The 21,581-nt window shown below is 37.4% G+C and overlaps 1 pseudogene; it reads left to right on the plus strand.

Annotated features, from left to right (window-relative positions):
* The window catches only part of LOC103205247, a 55,670-nt pseudogene extending 35,865 nt beyond the window's left edge, over positions 1-19,805 (plus strand).
* Positions 19,806-21,581: the final 1,776 nt, after the last annotated feature.

Raw genomic sequence — 21,581 nt, forward strand, 5'->3', positions numbered from 1 at the left:
AAAAAAAAAAAAAAAAAAAAAAAAAAAAAGCAGGACACAGGATTAGAAGCAAAACCGCAAAGAAAGGTTTAATTAAACATGGAGGAATAAGGGGCAATAGATTTATCTGAGAAGGAATTAAAAAGATATGTTTATAGAGTTTTATAAGAGCCTAAGGAAACCCCAAACAGAAGCAAGGAGAACACAGACAGTTCCCTGGAAGAACTCAGGAAAATCATTCAAGGACAAAATAATAAGAGTAATGCACAATCAGAACTCATACAAAAACAGCTGTTAGAAATTCAGAAGATGAATATCAAAGTTACAGAATTACACAATACAGTAGAAGCACAAAAGAGTAAGATAGAACTGGATGAAGAATGCATTTCCCAACTAGAAGACAAATCCCTGGACACAAGTCTGTATGAAGAAAAATCAGAACAAATATTCAAGAGAAATGGGGAGAACCTAAGAGCTATATGGGATTATATGAAAAGAAACAATATATGCCTCATTGGAATTCCAGAACAAGAAGAGGTGAGAAAAAATCACTGAGAAAATTGTGGAAGATCTACTAACAGAAAACTTCCCCCATATCATGAAGGAAGAAAAGACATTTGTACAAGAAGCTCATAGAACCCTGTACAGGATAGATCTCAAGAGAAAAACACTGAGGTATATCACAATCAAACTCTCTAAAACCAAACACAAAGAAAGAATTTTGTGACCAGCCCAGGACAAAATAAATATTACTTATAATATCAAGCAGGCTGATCTCCAATTACTCAGCAGAAACCAGGCAGGCAAGAAGGAAATGGACGGCATATATAAAACACTGAAGGAAAAGAATTTCCAACCAAGAATCGTATATCCAGCCAAACTGTCCATCAAATATAAGGGTGAAATCATGGCATTCTCAAACAAACAGAAATTAAGGGAATTTGTGAAAACTTGACCAACCCTACAAGAAATGCTTAAGGAAGTCCTTCTAATAGAGAACCCACAACAGAAATCAACAAAATCACAATACACTGCATCAACACTAAAACCAAATTGGAAATAGAAACTCTAAATAAGACCATAAAACATTGTACACTAAAAATCAAGGAAGCCAATCTGCACACAACAACAACAACAACTAACCTATTAGAAGGAATAAAACTTCTAGGTACTAACTTCCAAATTGAGAGGAAAACAAGACAATGCCCTCACAGAACATGCTGTTCTAAAAATGTAGAGACAAGATTTCACTTCAAGGTAAGCAAAGAGAAAATTAACAATCCCCCTAAGCAAATCCAGAAGGAACGAAAAACATATGGGTTTAATAAGCACAAAACCAACAATAAAGAAGAAACAAGAGGACACACTTAACAACAAAACAAACTCAGCACAGAAAAGTATATGGACCAAGGAAACAACAATAACACGACAAAATAAAAAAAAGAATGACAGCAACCAATTCATATCTATCACCAATTACCTCAATGTGAATGGACTAAGTGTACCAATCAAGAGAAAGAGAGTGGCAGACTGGATACGAAAAGAAAACCCATTGATATGCTGCCTACAAGAGACCCACCTTAGACACAAAGATAACAACAAATTAAAAGTTAAGGGGTGGAAAAAATATATACTAAGCCAAGGGTAACCGAAACAGAACAGGAGTAGCAATATTAATTTCTGATAAAATAGAAATTAAGGTGAAAAACATCATAAGAGACAAAGAAGGACATTATATGAGGCTGAAAGGGTCAATTGACAAAGAAAACATTAAAATAAATATTTATGCACCCAATGAAGATGCTCCAAAATACGTGAAGCAAATATCAATTGAATAGTAGCAGGAGACTTTAACACACTACTTTCAAACAGGGACAGGTCAACTAGAAAAAAAAAAAAAACTCAACAAAGATAGAGAACTTAAAAATACAATCAAACAACTCGACCTCATAGACACGTACAGAGCATTCCACCCAACAAAAGCACAATTCATATTCTCCAGTGCATATGGATCCTTCTCCAGAATAGATCATATGTTAAGACATAAAACAAGCCTCAATAAATTCAAAAGCATTTAAATACTACAAACCATGTTATCGCACCACAATGCTATAAAATTAGAAAGTATAAAATTAGAAATCCTAATTAGAAATTCTCAGAAGGAAGATGGGGCAATCTACTTCCATCAGAAACCCAAGAAGTGGTCACTATAAATCAGGTCTGACTTGACAGTACATAAGAACAACAATTAGAAATTAGGAAGATCAAGGAAAAAAACATCAAACATGGAAGCTGAACAATTCACTGCTCCAAAACTACTGGGTAATAGAACAAATAAAAACTGATTTTAAAAAATTCCAAGAAACAAACAAGAATAAAGATACATCATACCAAAACCTATGGGACACAGCAAAAGCAATACTCAGAGGACAGTTTATAGCAATAAATGCATACATCAACACTGTAACTCATCAACTCCAACAACTAGAAAAAGAACAAAAGAATCCTACAGTATTTAGAAGTAAGGAAATATCAGAGCAGAAAAAAAAAACAGTGAACAAACAAAAAAAAATGGAGAAAATCAACAAAATCAAAAGCTGGTTCTTCAAAAAGATTAACAAAATTGATAAAACATTAGCAAATCTAACAAAAGAAAAGAAAGACAAGATGCAAATTACAAGAAAAGTAAATGAAAAGGGTGTCATCACAACAGAACCAACTGAAATAAAGAAGATACTGACAGAAAATTATGAAAAACTGTACTCCAACATATTTGAGAACGTATAAGAGATGGACAAGTTTCTAGAATCACAAGACCTACCTAAACTACACCAATCAGAGACAGAATACTTGAACAAAAACACTGAGAAAATCAAAAGAAGAAATTGAGCAGGTCATAAAAAATCTTCCGAAAAAGAAAAGTCCTGGACCTGATGGCTTCACTGGAGAATTTTACCAAATATTCAGGGAAGACTTGGCACCTGTAATACTAAAGTTACTCCAGAGCATAGAAAAAGATAGAATACTCCCAAACTCATTTTATGGAGCAAGCATAACACTAATACCCAAACTAAAAAGAAAAGACATCACTAAAATGAAAAATTAAGACCAATATCCCTCATGAACATAGATGCAAAAATCTTCACCAAAATCCTAGCCAACAGAATCCAACAACATATCAAAAAATTAATACATCCTGACCAAGTGAGATTCACACCAGGTTTGCAAGGGTGGTTCAACATCAGAAAAACAATTGGTGTAATCTACCACATACACAAAACAAAAGAGAAGAACCATATGATTTTATCAATCTGTGCTGAAAAGGCATTTGATATAATCCAACACCCATCCCTGTTCAGAACTCTCAGCAAAATAGGAATAGAAGGGAAATTCCTCAACATGATAAAATGCATATAAGCAAAGCCAATGGCCGGTATAATTATTAATGGAGAAAGACTCAAGGTATTTCCCTTATGAACAGGAACCAGACAGGGATGCCCTCTATCAGCACTTCTATTTAACATTATATTGGAAGTCGTAGCCAGAGCAATAAGGCAAGAAAGAGAAATGAAAGGCATACACATTGGTAAAGAGGAAGTAAAATTATCTCTATTTATATATGATATGATCCTGTACATAGAAAACCCAAGGGACACACACACACACACACTACTGGAAGTAATAGAGAGGTTCAGCAGAGTGGCAAGATACAAGGTCAACACCCCAAAATCAGTTGTATTCCTCTCCACCAACAAAGAGTTCTCTGATAAAGAAATAAGAGAGACAATTCCATTTATAATAGCTACTAAAAAGATAAAATATCTAGGAATAAACCTCACCAGAGACACAAAAGGCCTATATGACTATAAAACACTACTACAAGAGACAACAGGAGATTTGGTAGTGTAGTGCTTAAGGCACTTGACTGCTAACCAGAAGGCTGGCGGTTCAAACCCACCAGCCACTCCTCGGAAGGAAGATGGGGCAATCTACTTCCATAGTGACACTGCCCCAAAAACCCAAGGAGTGGACGCTAGTAGTTGGGTCCGACTTGATGGCACATAACAACAACAATAACAACAGCAAGAGACAACAAGGGCATTACTAAATGGAAGAACCTGTCTTGTTCATGGATAGGTAGACTGAATATTGTGAAAATGTCAATACTACCTAAAGCAACCTACCCATTTAACATAATCCCAATCCGGATACCAACAAAATGTTTTAAGGACATGGAAAAACCAATTACTAACTTCATATGGAAAGGAAAGAGATCTCGGATAAGCAGAGCACATCTGAAGAAGAAGAACAAAGTGGGAGGTCTCACTTAATATCTTAATATCTACTATATAGCCACAGTAGTCAAAATAGCATGGTATTGGTACAATGATAGACAGATAGACCAATGGAACAGAATCAAAAGTCCAGAAATAAACCCGTCCACCTATGGACAGCTGATCTTTGAGAAAGATCCAAAACTCATTAAATGGGGAAGAGACAGCCTCTTTAACAAATGGTGCTGGCAAAACTGGATATCTACTTGCAGAAAAATGAAACAAGACCCATACCTTACCCCAGACACAAAAACAAACTCAAGCTGGATCAAAGACTTAAATGTAAAACCGAAAACTATAACATTCATCAAAGATAAAATAGGGCCAACATGGGGGCCCTAATTTATGGCATAATGCACAGGAGGTAGAAGACAAGCTAGATGACTGGGACCTTTTAAAAATTAAATTCTTATGTGCTTTGGAAGGAAGGTTGGGCAATCCTACTTCCGTAGTGATACTGCCTCGGAAACCCAAGGAGGGGTTGCTATGAGTTGGGGCCTACTCGACAGCAAATAACAACAACAACAACAACATGTGCATCAAAAGACTTTGTTAAAAGGGTAAAAAGAGAATCTACAGATTGGGAGAAAATATTTGCCTATGATAAAGTACTTATCTCCAAAATCTATAGAAAACTTCAACTGTTCAACACCAAAAAGACAAATAACCCACTTCAAAAATGGGCAAAAGACTTGAACAGACACTTCACCAAAGATGATATACTGGGGCCAAGAAACACATGAGAAATTGCTCTCAATCATTAGTCATTAGAGAGATGCAAATCAGAACAATGATGAGATATCATCTCACCCCAGCAGTAATAGCTATATTCAACAGGACATAAAATACATAAAATAACAAATATTGGTGAGGTTGCAGAGAGATTGGAACTCTTGTGCACTGCTGGTGGGGTTGTAAAATGGTGCAACCATTGTGGCATATGGTATGGTGTTTCCTCAAAAACCTGAGAATACAAATACCATTTGAGCCACCAATTCCACTAGTAGGAGTATATCCTAAAGAGGTGAGAGACAGTTCACGAACAGACATAAGTGCACCTATGTTCATCGCAGCACAATTCACTATAGCAAAGAGATGGAAACAACTTAAATGCCCATCAGTGGATGAGTGGATGACCAAATTATGGTACATTCACACAATGGAATACTATGCTACATTAATGAACAATGAGGGATATGCAAATCATCTCACAAAGTGAATGAGCCTAGAGAACATTAGGCTAAGTGAAATAAGTCAATTGCAGAAGGACAAATACTGTATGAGCCCATTACTGTAAAAAGACAATGAAGGGTTTACTTAAGAAAGGGAACTTACTTTGTATGTTACCAGGGTGGGGAAGGAAGGAGAGGGATTAATTCCAGGCTAGTTGGAGCCCACACACTGATGTGGGTAAGGGGTGTTATGTATGGAAAGAGTCTGTGTCCACCATGATAACATTAGGAAAAAGGAGGACACTAAATTGTGCACATACGTGATAGATGACAGATGCTAATATCAACCAGTGTGCCCACAATACTGCATTACCATTAACACCAAACCCCAGACTACAGATGAACACATAAACATCTGAGAGGATAAGATGGATGTCAATGAACAGGAGTAAACTCTAGACCAAGAATAGATTCAGTGCAGAGTAATCTTGCACAGATACCAGTAATACAAATCCTTTCAGAAACAATAGAACACAGACACAGAGTAATCCCTCACAGACATGCCAACACTGTGGGAGAGAGATCCAGCTTATCTACCATCTCAGGACTACAGTACTGGGGGACACCAAACTCAATTGGCACAACAAAATACATAAAAGCTTTGTTCCTCATCCTACATTGGTGAGTAGTGACTGGGGTCTTAAAAGTTTTCAAGCAGCCATCTACATTGCAGCTAGTGGTCTCCTATCATTGGAAGCAAAGTACAGTGCAAAAAAACAAAACAAAACAACAAAAAGAGGGCATTTGGAAGTAAGCAGTCCTAGGACATAATGGCCCTTGAGACCAGAAGAACTAGATGGTGCCTGGCTACCAATACCAACCACTCAGGAGAGGATCAAATATGGAGACCCTGGAGAGAGTGAGAGGAAAAAACATGGAACAAAACCCATACACTCAAAGACCAGAATTACTGATCAGATGTAATCTGATGAGACCCCCAATACTATGGCCCTGGGATACATTCAGCACCTGGAATAAAACTCACTCCCAGGGGCTGGCTCTCAGCCCAATTGTTAACAAGATGTACATGCAGACCACTTAACCCAGGGTGACACACCCATATTCTCTGTGGAAATGCATCCTTTGGAGCAATAGACCACGGGGCACCAGAGGGGCAACATTCACACAAAGGAAATGCAGGACAAAGAGGAATGCATAACTATGAGGGGCATGGGAGGAGGATTACTGGGTTGGGAGGGGAGGAGACTGGGTTAGGGTTGGGCATGGTAAATGGGGAGTGAAACCAAACATACACATAACATGGAATGTAAAACAAACTCTTTAAATAAAAAAAGAAAAAAAAAAAGTATTTGGGACACATAAAAAGCAGTGCTTTATTTTAGATGACAATTTATAGTAGTAAATGTGCACATAATAAAAGAAGAAAGAATGAAAACAACAACTTAACCCAAGATCTCCAACAATTAGGGGAAAAAAAAAAAAAAACAGAAAAGTAAAAGAAAAAAAAAAAAAAAGAAATCATTAAGATTCCAGTAGACATAAATGAAACAGAAAACTACAAAGCATAATAAGACTATTAGTTGGTTCTTCTAAAAGATTAACAAAATTGGCACACCACTGGCAAATTTAACAAAGGAAAAGAAATGGAAGATGAAAATAACATGAATAAGAAATGAAATAAGGATGTCACAACAGAACTAACCAATATAAAAAGTATAATAACAGAATACAATTAAGAACTATACAATTTTTAAAACCTAGAAGAAATGGACTAACTTCTAGAAACACACTACCCAAACTATCCTGAAGTAACACAATCTGAGGTACAAAATTTGAACTGACCCATCACAGAAGAAGAAATTGAACAAATGATTAATAATAATAATAATAATAATAAATCTCCCAACATAAAATACAGTCCTGGCCCACATGACTTCACCGGTGAATTCCACCAAATATTCAAAGAAGAGCTGACACTAATACTACTCAAACTATTCCACAAAATAGAAAAAGATGGAATACTACTGAATTTATTCTATGAAGCAAACATGACCTTGATACCAAAACCAAGCAAAGATATCACTAAAAAAGAAAACTACATGAACCTCGATGCAAAAAATCTCAAGAAAGTGCTAACCAATAGACTCCAACAGCATATTTTAAAAATAAATAAATAAATAAATCATGACCAAATGGATACATACCTGGTATGCAAGGATGGTTCAACATCAGCAAAAGTAATTAGAACTAGTTGGTGCTGAGCTATCACTCCTGACCACTCTGAAAGGAATCACAACAGGAAATCCTGGACAGAGTGGGAGAAAATGTGGAAGAAAACTCAAAATCATAAGAAAACCAAGATTACTCATCTAATGAATACTGGTAGAACCCCCAAGAGTATGATCTTCAGATAACCTTGAGGCTATTAACTGAAGTTAACCCCCATTATTCAACTTTCAGCCAAACGATAGGCCTATAAGGTGAGCTGTAATACTAGAAGGGTATGAACTCATTAGAGAAATCAAGAATATGAGATTAAGATGACAGCTTTTGCCCAGGGATAGAGCTAGGAGAGCTGGAGTGGGGGAGAAGGAAGGATAAAGGGAAAGGGTGGGAACAGGGAGGAAGTGGGAAGAATACTGTTACATTGTGGAGATTGCAGTATATGTCACAAAACAGAATGTGTGTGGACTGTTGAGTCAAAACCAATTTGCTCTGTAAACTTTCAAAAGAAATCACAAATCACAAAATTAATTAATTAAAAAAATATATATAGTAATCAGAGACAGTTTCCCAGATCTGAACAATGAACCCTGCAAATACAGGAAGCTACATGAAATTCAATGAGAAGAAATATAAGAAGATCAAATCAAATCCTGCACCAGCCTCACAATCCTTGCTATACCTGAACCAATCATTGGTGCCACTATGTCAATCTATCTCATTAAGGGTCTTCTCCTTTTACTTTGACCCTCCACTTTACCAAGCATACTATCCTTCTCCAGAGAATGGTCCTTTTTGATAACATGACCAAAGTAGGTGAGACAGTCTGGCCTTTTTCATTTCCAAGGAGTATTCCTGCTGCACTTCTCCTGAGACAGATTTTTTCATTCTTCTGGCAGTCCATGGTACCTTCAGCATTCTTCTCCAACACCACAAGTCAAAAACATCAACACTTTTTTGGTCTTCCTTATTCATTGTCCAACTTTCACACACATATGAGGTCATTGAAAATACCATGGATTTGGTTAGGCACCTTAGCGTTCAAAGAGACTTCTTTGTTCTTTAGCACTTTAACCAGGTCTTTTGCAGCTGATTTGCCTAGTACAATACAACATCTGATTTCTTCACTGCTGCTCCAATTGGTGTTGATTGTGGAACCAAGTAATATGAAATCTTTGACAACTTCAATCTTTCCACCATTTATCATGATACTGCTTATTGGTCCATTTGTGAGGATTTTCATTTTCTTTATGTTGATGTATAATCCATACTCCAGAGTGTACTCTTTAATCTTCAGTAAGTGCTTTGAGTTATCTTCACTTTCAGCAAGTGAGGTTGTGTCGTCTGCATACCATAGGTTGTTAATGAGTCTTCCTCCAATCCTGATATCATGTTCTTCTTCACATAGTCCAAGTTCTTGGATTTATTTGCTCAGCATGCAGATTGAATTAGTATGGTGAAAGGATACAACCCTAATGCACCCCCTTCAAAATTTTAAACCATACAGTATCCCCTTGTTCTATCCAAATGACAGCTTCCTGGCCTATGTACAGATTATTCATGACCACAATTAAGTGTTCTGGAATCCTTATTCTTCTTGATGTTATCCATAATTTGTTATGATCTAAACAGTCAAATGCTCTTGTATAGTCAATAAAACACAAGTACACATCTTTATGGCATTCTTTGCTTTCACCCAAGATCCATCTGACATCAGCAATGATATCCCTCATGCCACATCCTCTTCTGAATCCAGCTTGCATTTCTGGAAGTTCCCTGTCAATATACTGCTGCAACCTTATTTGAAATGTCTTCAGCAAAATGTTACTTGTGTGTGATATTAATGATATTGTTGTATAATTTTCATATTTTGTTGGATCACTTTTCTTTGGAATAGGTACAAATATGTATGTCTTCCAGTCAGTTGACTAGGCAGCTATCTTCCAAATAATTTGGCACAGACAAGCAAACACTGCATCCATTTGTTGAAACATCTCAATGGGTATTCTGTCAATTCCTGGAGTCTTGTTTTTAACCAAATCTTTCAGTGCAGCTTCAATTTCTTCCTTCAATACCATTGGCCTTGACATATATAAACTGACATATATAAACATCAAATTGTTTTGATTTTTTTTTTCACGCTGTGTATTTTTTTTTTTCACGCTGTGTATTCCTTCCATCTTCTTTTGATACTTCCTGTATCATTCAATATTTTGCCCATAGAATCTTTTAATATTGGAACTTGAGGCTTGAATTTTTCCTTCAGTTCTTTCAGCTTGAGGAATACTAACAGTGCTTCCCTTCCAAATTTCTAACTCCAGGTCTTTGCACATTTCATTGTCATAATTGATGTTGTTTTCTCAGGCTGCTCTTTGAAATCTTCTGTTCAGCTCCTTCAGGTTGTCATTTCCTTCATTTGTTTTAGCTACTCCCTATTCAAGAGCAAGTTTCAGAGTCTTTTCTGACACCAATGCTGGTCTTTTCTTCATTTCCTGTCTTTTTATGACCTTTTGATTTCTTCATGTATGATGTTCTTGATGTCATCCCACAATTTATCTGTTTTTCAGTCATTGGTATTCAGTGCATCAAGTCTATTCTTCATATGGTCTCTAAATTCAGGTGGTATATAATCAAGGTCATATTTTGGCTCTCATGGACTTGTATTTATTGTCTTCAGCTTCAACTTGAACTTCCATATGACAAACTGATGGTCTGTTCCATGGTCTTGTTTTGGCTGAAGAGATTGAGCTTCTCAATAAACTCTTTCCACAGATGTAGTCACTTTGATTCTTCTGTATTTCATCTGGCAAGGTCCACATGTATTGGCACTGTTTACATTGTTGAAAAAAGGTATTTGTAGTAAATAAGTTCCTGGTTTTGCAAAATTCAGTCATGCAATCTCCAGTGTCATTTCTATCTTCAAGGCCATATTTTCCAACTACCAGTGATTCTTCTTTGTTTCCAACTTTCACAATCCTATCTCCAGTAATAATCAATAATCAATGCATGTTTGGTCAATTTCAACCTGCTGAAGTTGGTGAAAGTCTTCAATTTCCTCATCTTTGGCTTTAGTGTTTCATGCATAAATTTGAATAATAGTCATATTAATTGGTCTTCCTTGTACACCTATGAATATTATCTTCTCACTGACAGTATTGTACTTCAGGATAGATATTAAAACATTCTTTGTGCCAATGAATGTGACACCATTCCTCTTCAATTTGTCATTCCCAGCATTGTGGCCAAGTAGTGTACCTTTTCTCTTAATGAAAGGTGAGAACAGAAGACAATGAAGTGATATATAAAAACATTGAATGAAAACAATTGCCAATCAAAAATTCTTTACCTAGCAAAATTTTCTTTCAAAACTGAGAGGAAAATCAAATAAACTAGTAATTTGCCACTACCAGACTAGCTCTAACAGTATTACTTAAGGAAGTTCTCCAACTGGAAAGGTAAGAACTCTAAACAAATACTCAAATCTATACACAGGGAAAAAAGACAGAGAGAGAGAGTTAAAAAATGCAACAACACAAGCAATAATAATGACCAAGTACATCATATTTTAAGGAAGCAAACTCAATAATATAATCCTGCAAGCAAATACAACATCATCAAGAGTGTAAGAAATAGGTACAAAGCAAATCTGTCAGATATAATAAGATGCTCAGTGATGTTAATGGAAACTCACCAGGAGAAATGAGAAGAGAGGAGCGTATGAACAATACATTTAATATGTTCAGATTCTATGTTATCTATTATTTATATGTTAAACACTGTTTCAATTGTAAGTCACGTAATGTAATATGTGTGATAACCACTAAGAAATCACTGAGAAAAAGAAATACACAGAATAAAAGGAGGAAAGCAAAGAGGCCCATCACAAGAAAACACCCAAATACATACAAAAATAGAAATTTGAGAATAAAAAAGCACAGAAAATACAAAATAATCAAAAAACTAACATCAAAATAATTAAAGTAGACAATTCATTCTCAATAATAACTTAAATGTAAATGGTCTGAACTCCCAATGCAAAAGACAGAAAGTGGCAGAATGGATTTACAAAGAAACATGAGTCATCCTTTTTGTTTCTACAAGAAATACAGCTTAAACATAAGGACACAAACAAAATGAAAATAAAAGGATGGAAAAAAAAATATTCCATGCAACCAGTAACCAAAAAAAAAAAAAAAAAAGAGCAGAGGTGGCAATACTGATGTTACTTTAAATAGACTTTAATAAAAATCTATTACAAGAGATAAAGGACAATAAACTCACTGCTGTTAGAGGTTGGATACCACTCATAGTGACTCCTCCTTGGGTTTCCGAGGCAGTATCTCTAGAGAAGTAGATTGCCCAGTCTTCCTTCCAAGGAGTAGCTGGTGGGTTTGAACCACCAGCCTTCTGGTTAGCAGTCAAATGCCTTAGGCACTACACCACCATAAGGGGACAAAAAATTTAACGAATTATAAAAAAATGATTCTAGGATAACATAAGGATGGGTATAAGCATATACGTATATGGGTAGGTACAGGTCTACCCTAATGTGAGAACATATAGAAATATCTACACATATATTCATTTAAAACCAATCTATAGACACTCCTCAGACAACTAAACACCTTCTGAGATCCAGTTTCTGAGTTTGAAGGCTTAGGACCATAGTCTCACTGGATGATTCTGTCAATTGTATATCATTCACAAAGTTCATGTTCTTCATTCTAGCAAAATGAGTAGCATCTAGCATATTAAAAGCTTTTGAGCAGCCATCTAAGATACAACTATTAGTATCTATTAATCAGGAGCAAGTGAGTAAGAAGGTAACAAATCACAGAAGAAAGAAGTATGCAAGGTGATCACCTACATAAGCCATGACCTCAATTTTCCTGAAACCAGAAGAACTAGATTGTACCCCACTACCACAACTGACTAGAGGCTCAATAGATGATCTTGGTTATAATAGGAAAAAAATGCCGAAAACTCATGTTCTTAAAAATGGCCAGACTAACTGGACAACTTGACACAGGAGGAGAAAAGACTGTCTGGGAATAGACCAGTAACTCAGAATTTTCTTAAGGTACTGTAAGACTAAAGAAAGAAGCTAACTCACTGCTGTGGAGTTAGATCTGACTCATAGTGACCCTTCCTTGGGTTTCCTTCTTTCTGAGGAATGGCTGCTGGGTTTGAACCACCAGCCTTCTGGTTCACTGTCAAATGCCTTAGGGAGTATTCTACCAGAGCTCCCAAAAAAAGAAGTTGGAGGGTCTAAAATTGGTAAGATAATCATTTATCAAGGGCTTACTAACTGACACTGATCCCTGGGCAGCGATAGGGTCAACTAGAGTCTCCACACCCCTAGGAGGGGGGCAAGAGTTTTTATGGCAGGTGAACAAATGTGGCTTCATGCCAAGACTCTGGACCTTCCAGGTCACCCCAGCAGGTGTTACATAACAATGACTCAGCAACACTAGGCCCATGGTCTCAGGACCATGGTCATGGGGTACATCAAGCTCAACTGGCATAACATAGTACACAAAAATTTTACCTATATCCTACTATGGTGAGTAGAAATGGGGTCTTAAAATCTTTTGAGCAGCCATAAAGGATGCCACAATTGGTAACTCCTTGTCCAGAGCAAAGAAGAATGAAGAAAATCAAAGACTAGTGGAAACAATTAGTCCAAGGGACTAATGGGTCTTGCAAACCTCAATCTACATGACCCTTACATTAGAAGAACTAGATGGTGCCCAGCTACCACTGTCAACCACTCAGAAAAGGATCAAATTAGGAGATCCTGGGTAGAGTGGGAAAAAAAAAAGTTGAAACAAAACTCAAAATCATAAAAATGACCAGGCTTACAGGTCTGATAGAGACTGGTGAAATCCTCAAGACTATGGCCCGTAGTCACACTTCAAGTCTGGAATTGAACTCACTCCCATGGCTTCCAGTCAAACAATAGATAGATGTATAAGGTAAACATATACACCAGGTAGGCACACTCCTTAAAACAATCAACCATGGGAGATCATAAAGGCAGTATTTGCACAGAGAGATAGGTCAGAGTGTAGGAATACACAGGAAAGCACACAGGGAAAAGTAACCACAGGGAAGAAGTGGGAAAGAAGCTATTAAATTATGGGGATTGCAATCACTGTCATGAAACAAAATGTATGAGGTGTTGTATGGAAAATGAATTTGCTCTGTAAACTTTCATCCAAATCACAATAAAGAGAAAAAAAAGTAATTAAAAAATAATTCGAAAAGCACCAGGTTGAGAAGCATTGCATTTGATGGTTTCACATTAACAATGAGGTCAGATGGAAAAACAGGTCATCTGAACTGTTATACAATAACAGAAACAATCAATTCAATGTAAAGACAGACTCATCATCACAGAGACACACATAGGTCATGTATCTAGTGAGAATATGAATAATGAAACTTATTTAAAAAATAAAATGTAATATCTAATACACTTACTAAGTGCTCACAGTTATAGGCATTGTGCAATTAATAAATATTAATGATAGTGATTAATAGAAAAGAATGCAGCTCATTCATTAGCTACCACAAACATACCCAACAGAATAATATAGTTCCAAGTAGATCATTTAAATAACAAAGATGAGAGTGCAATTTGTTTCTAATCCAGCAACATCAGTTCTAACACTCTAAACAAAGAACCCTGAAGAGAAATTTCCTGCCTAGTCTCCAGACTGAATCTCTCCCTGACTTGAATATCAATACACATCTCAAATGTACAATGCTGATGACGGATGGTTTCTAGAGATGTCATCAACTCCTCCCCTCCCTTTACATGTCTGCTACTCCTCACATTAAGAGATAGAGTCTAATTCCCCTTCCCTTGAATACTGGCTTGCCTTAGTAAGTTGACTGACCAACAAAATACAGTAGAAGTAACATTAGGAACTTGTCTCTGGGTGTTGCAAATGGTTAAGGGACTTGGCTGCCAACTGAAATGCTGGAAGTTCAAACCCACCCAGAAGTTCCTGGGAAGAAAACCTGGGAATCTACTTCCAAAAAGTCAATGACTGAGAACCCTATGGACACTCTGACATACATGGGGTCTCCATTATTTGGAGTTGACTTGAAAGCAACTGGTTACCACCATGGCTAGGACATAAAGAACCCTAGAACTTTCACCTACATCTTTAGGGATGCTTGGGACACACTCTCTTGGAACCGGGCCATCATAATGTAATAAACCCAAGTCCCATGAAGAGGTCCATGTTGGCCCTGCAGTTGACAGCTCCAACAAAGCTTCCAGCAGATAACCAGCATCATATGAGTGAGCTATGTTAGGTGTTCTGGTAACCATAAAGCATCTAACTGCAACTGCAAGAGAGACACAATTGAGATTCAACCACCTGAGCCCAGTTCATACAGAAGCATAAAATATACTAATAAATAGTTGTTTCAAGTCACTGGAGGAAAAAAAAAAAAAAAAGAGTACCTCAGCAAGTGGCTAGCAGCAAGCAAAAGCATAGCCATATTCAGCCTCACAAAAGCCTGTTCTCCTAGATTCCACCCATTGAAACAACTCTTACAATCTAGCACAGCCCCCTCTTCCACATGGTCCATGAGCACCCTGAAGGGAAAAATCACAATTATGTAGGTAGTGCAGGGACAGGCCATGGCAGCAATATAGGCAAACAGAGCAAAACAACCCAGGAAAAGACCAAAACCCAGCAAAAACCCTTGTCAGCTAGACAAGAAGGAGGAAAACCAAGCAGCCACAGCAGACCAGCCATCAGGTGTGTCCTGGGCCTCTGTTTGTTTATGTGCAAACAAATCAATAACGTGTTACTGTGTTAGTCTGGTATATGTCAATGTTCAGTATTCACCACAACACATGTCCCACCTCGAGCAGATGTCAGAATGTCCAGAACCATCTGGTTTTGGAGGACTACCTTCTTCATTTCAGCAATTAATAGCCACAACCTTTCCTTGCTTCCATTCAGGGCCTGCTTAGTAATATTGGTCAGAGTTTCAACTTGTCCCATCACTTCTATGGAGTTAAGGGAAGGTAAATAAGTGAATAAAATAAAAGGTAGTCATATCAGTGGAAAACAATGCAGTTAAGCCTTTTTAAAGACTATAATCTCACTGTGATTTTGCTAAAATGCATGTGCCCCACGTAACATTTTGCAGAGAAAGGTTCACCAGTCTTTTTTTCCTCTATATGAATAAATCCACCAAAATTGATAGTATGTTGTAAAACTTTCAAAACATTTCATTGTTTCTTTTCAAACTCAAACTCATTATTTTGAGGTATTATAAATCAAGACAAATAAAATCCACTTCCCTTCAAGCCTCCTACAATTTACTACCCACCCTCAAGTTTAGCTTTTGCTACCTTTCACCTTCTGATACAATTAGACTTTCTACTTTAAGATAAAAATACCCTCTTTTCTCCTCAAAAAAAGAAAAAAAAACAGTTATTTTTCCTTCCCTCTCCTATCATCCCCTACTTAGTCACAAAGGTTCAAACATGCTCCCATACATCTCCATGGCTGCCAAATTTGTTCTGGCCCAAGGCTTTATGCTCCAAGGCATGCCTTCAGCGCTTGAGAAGGGGTGTACTTTTGTGGTGGTATACTTTTTCAAAGCTGTGAGCCCACTCTAGGAAGACATTGGAAGCCCTATAGGGAAGAAAGCACAGTAGGAGAACATGCCTCCAGTTGGAAAAGCAGATGTTTGGTATGTACCATTTTATTAGGATTATGTTAGTGGCTTCTCTTTGGTTGGTAAGAACAGTGGCTGCCTTAGGCATTTTCTCCAGCTGAGTTTACCATATTTGCTACCCTAGAGAGGTCACCTGAGGGTTTGTGAGTAAAGTCACCCATTTTGCAGTATACCAGAAAAGGAGACCCACTTCCATCCCTCATGCTATACCCATCATCCCAGCCCAGGTGAAGCATGACTGTTGAGGTCATCTGTGCAGCAGGATGGTAAGCACGTTAGGCCACTCAGTTCCTCTGCCTCCAGAGAGATGAAATAACCAATCCATCCTGGTAGGGTAACACACACCAAGTGCTGATAGATGGTTTCATTTCCTAGTACCAGGTCCTGAGGTATTTGGAAGACCATGCTGCTTTGCTCTGACAACAATCTGGGCAGATTTGCTTCAGGAGCTTGTGATGTTACTTATATCATGGTTGGAGGGTTACTAAGGGCTTTGTGTCTGGCATATGGAGCTAAATTTATCAACTTCAAAGCCTTAGGCAGCACTTTGACCCATTCCATCAGGGAAGCTTTGCCTGATAATCTACCTGTCAGTCTGTCACTGTCTGTTTTCCCTTAAATATGTGGGATTGTGGGACAGATGCCTTGGCCATTGACATGAGTACACAGGTTAATTTCATACAGCAGGCACTAAATTACTATACTTCACTGATGTGTCTATCTCTTTGACTTTTTTTCAACTAACATGGACACTATGGTATCCACTGTTCTGGTGAATCTAATGGGCAGTTTCCCTTTCTGGATGTACCATTCTAACTTGTTTTATAGTAGCTGCTTCTGAACTGAGTAATGTCAAAACTCAACTATTTCCCCCACCCTGATTAGGACAGATGATTAGGACAAATAGGACCCCAGTTGGAAATAAATAAGTAAACATAATTACTTCCAACTTTTGGAGACCAAGAGAGAAATCATCAAAGGACATGAGTGCAAGGCACATGTCCAACAGTGACAAGAAAAGGCAAGGCTTCTCCAACAGTGAAAAGAGAAGGCAAGGCCTCTCCAACAGCCACAAGAGAAGGCAAGGCCTCTCCATGAGAGAAGGGAAGACCTCTCTCCCGGTTAAATGCTTACTTGACAAAACATCAAGTATTAAAAGTAGATGTTATTCTAGGAGTCCATATTTTTATCTTATTGTGATATTTCACACTTTGGGTCATTGTGCCCTAGTAAACATTTATTGTTTTACACTCTTTATTCCTGAGGAGGTTTTTGTGATTGTTTTAATGACCACTTGTTTTCCTTGAGCATGTAGAGGAGTGAAACTTTAACTTTGTAGATAATAAGCTGATTGGATGGATTCCAAGACTAATGATGTAATCTTGTATAAAATAAAGTAGAACAAAGGTATCAGGGGTTGCTCTCGCAGAATATGCAAGGCGTTTGAGTGACCCCCATTCCTTCGATAAAACATTTGAAAATTAATCTTTTCATGTCACTTCATTTCGTGACCTGTGCAGTTTTGCCAGACATGGAGATTGGAGCCTGAACAGGGACCCGGAGCAAAGTGGCAAGTGCCCGAGAGGACACCCCACTGAGTGAAATCGGAAATCCGTAACAAGAAGAAGGGTTAAATTAAATAAGTTTTATTTAAGCCAGGCTGAAATCTGGAATTCAGCATCTCATGAAAGGGATTGTTATATTTTGGTTCTTAAAGCATTAGTTCAGTCTAGAGGTTTTTCAGTGTCTAAAAAGGAGTTAGTGGAATTTTTACAGTGTGTAGATCACTGTTGTCCTTGGTTTGGTAAGGAAGGAACCATTGATTAAACAGCTTGGGAGACCATCAGTCAACATGTGAATAAGCATTTAAAAGAACATGGGCTGGAGGATTTTCCAGAGCTTGTTTTTTTTTTTTTTTTTTTTTCCTATTTGGAGTATTTTAAAACTGTGTTTAGAATTAGATAAAGGAATAAGTGCGGGTGTAGATCCTGAAGTGGGAAAGGAGAAAAATGTAGACATAGATTCAAAATTAAAAGAGTCAAAATTACAAGAAAAAACAGTTAAACAATATTTAGAAACTGAACCCTCAGAAGTAAAGGAGAAGTTGTATCCTTCCTTTAATCCATTTTTAAATCAGGCTGTTTCAGCTGCAACTATGTCTGCTAGCACTTGCTCTTTTCCACCTTTTAACCTTCTCTCTCCCTCAGGGAAGCAAGTTAGCTGTTTATCTATCATTCACCGTGCCTCCTTTACTACCTATACAAGCTATGGTTCAAAGGGCAAGGGCCATATACGAGGATATTCCATTAGAACTGAAACATGTTTTTCATTTAACAGAATATGTAGACACTTAGACTAATTTGCCAATGCACAAACATAAAGCATTTTCTTTTAAAACTCTCAGAGATTTGAAACAAGCTGCTGCTGCCTATGGAACAGTGGCACTATTTGTAAAAACCTTAATAGAAACCATTGCTCAAGAAGTTTTATGTCCTTATGATTGGTAAATGCTGCATAAAACAGCATTAGAAGGAGGAGATGATTTGATGTGGAAAATATATTTTCATGATTTTTGTATAGAGCAAAGTATGAGAAAGCAGCAACACAATGTTACCATTAGTTTTGAAATGCTTTCTGGCACCAGAGAGATTTTAGAGGTTGCAGCTCAATTAACTTATCCCTTACAAACATATCAGCCAGTATCAGCCGCAGCCTCTCAGGCATGGTCTAAGCTACCGGCAAAAGGAGCTGATAATTCTAGCTTTAAAAAAATTATACAAGGACCTACAGAACCCTTTGAACAGTTTGTGGATAGAATAAGTGTAGCAGTGACTAGAAGTGTTAGTAATAATACAGCTGCTTATATTTTAATTAAACAATTGGCTTATGATAATGCCAACAAAGATTGTATACAGGTGATTAGGGCTGCCAAGGAAGCACAAAAAGCAGAGGCTTATGCTTTTTTACTTGTTTTTCAGGATTTCTCATCCCAACCACTGAATACTGTGAGTAACAGCCAGTATGTGGTTAATTTACTCACTCATATTTTAACTGGTAAAATTAAACATAATATCTCATGAAGAATTATTAACTCTCTTTTTTACTTTACAGAAGACAGTGTGGGAATGCTTTCATCCATCTTACATAACACATATTAGAGCCCATACCCCCTTGGTGGGCCCTCTCACTCAAGGAAATAAGTAAGTGGATGAACAACTCTGTCTTCTCATACAGGAAGCTATTCAATCACATGCTTCTTTTAAACAAAATAGTGCTAGCTTCTGTAAGCAATTCCAACTTACTAGAGAACATGCTAGACGACGACGACGACTACTACTACTACTACTACTACTACTACTACTACTAAGCTGTTATTCTTGCTGTGCTTATCTCCCTGTGCCACATTATGGTTTAAACCTCATGGGCTTCAATCCAATGATATTTAACAAATGGATGTCACCCATGTACCTTCTTTTGGAAAACAATATTTTGTACATGTTACAGTAGACACATATTTTGGGTTCACAATGGCTTCAGCCTTAACAGGCGAGGCAGTGAAATATGTTATCTATCATTTATTACATTGTTTTGCTTTTTGTGGACCTCCTAAACAGTTAAAAACAGATAATGCCCCACCTTACACAGGTAAGTCTTTTTTACATTTTTGTTCCTTTTATTATATCAACCTATCTACTGGTATTCCTTACAATCTGCAAGGCCAAAGCATTGTAGAAAGAAAACATCAAACTATAAAACTTTATTTAGAAAAACAAAAAGGGGGAGTAACAGGGGAATATTGGAACAGCCCTGTGAAAAGATTAAATAATGTTTTATATACTTTAAATTCTTTGAACTGTGACACTGATGGGCAGTCTACTGCTGACAGATATTTTTTAAAAATAAAACTAGACACCAACTCAGTCAAAGTTCAGTGGAAGGATGTACTGACAGGTCAGTGGAAAGGAACAGATCCACTATTAATGTGGGGACAAGGGTATGCCTGTGTCTTTCCAGAAAACAATGAAAAGCCCATATGAGTACCAGAGAGACTGGTCCAACATGATGGATTACATCCAGTGCCTACTTCAGCAGCTGCCACTACAGGATCTTCAGAGGAGATGATGACTACTGAGTCATCAGACCAGAGAAGTGACACTGCTGACTTAGGGTCAGATTAGGCCTTATCTCATAAATCTGCAAGTATGGCTCAAGGTGTGGGCCAGCCTCAGACAATGGAAATATTTTTTGCTCTGGTGGCATTTCTATCAACTCAAATCACTCCCATAGCAAATGAAACACATTGACCATATATGTTTTATCCACCTCGAGTGTGACCTGCTACATACCATGATACTGATATTCCTGTCCTTACTAATGACACTCGGTTGTTGGGGGGAAAGGGTGGAGAGTCTATAGGAAAATTATTATTATTTTTTAAAATGCATTTTATTGAAATATAATTTATGTACAGTGTAATACACAAAACTAAAGTGACATGGGTCAATGCATTTTTTTTCAATGTTCCCTCCCATTCCCTCCTACCCCTGACAACCAACAAAGAAAGTTTCCCTCTGTATATAAACCTTTCCTTGACCCTCCACTACAACAAACTAATACTATATTTGTCCTTCTGTGATTGATTTATTTCACTCAGCATAATGTCCTCAAGTTCATCCATATTATGCGGTGTTTTGCAGACTCTACATTATTCTTTAGTTCTGCATAGCATTCCAGTATGTGTATGTACCATAATTTGGTCATCCACTCTTCCGCTGGTGGGCACATAGGATGTTTCCATCTTTTTGCTATTGTAAATAGTGCTGTGATAAACATGAACATTCATGTATCTGTTCCTATCCTGGCTCTCACCTCTCTAGGATATATACCTAGTAATGGGATTGCTGGGTCAAATGGTATCTCCAATTCCAACTTTCTAAGGAATTGTCGTTGCTTTCCACAGTGGTTGTGTCACTTCACAGTCATGCAAGCAATGTATGAGATGCCCAATCTCTCCACATCCCCACCAGCAATTGTTATTTTCTGTCTCATTGAACCTTGCCAATCAGTGCTGGGGTGAAATGGTATATCTTATTGCTGTTTTGATTTACATCTCTCTGATGGCCAATGATTGTGAGCATCTTTT

This window comes from Orycteropus afer, unplaced genomic scaffold (genome assembly GCF_000298275.1).
Source record: "Orycteropus afer afer isolate SDZICR_OR568_19922 unplaced genomic scaffold, OryAfe1.0 scaffold00274, whole genome shotgun sequence".
NCBI lineage: Eukaryota > Metazoa > Chordata > Mammalia > Tubulidentata > Orycteropodidae > Orycteropus > Orycteropus afer.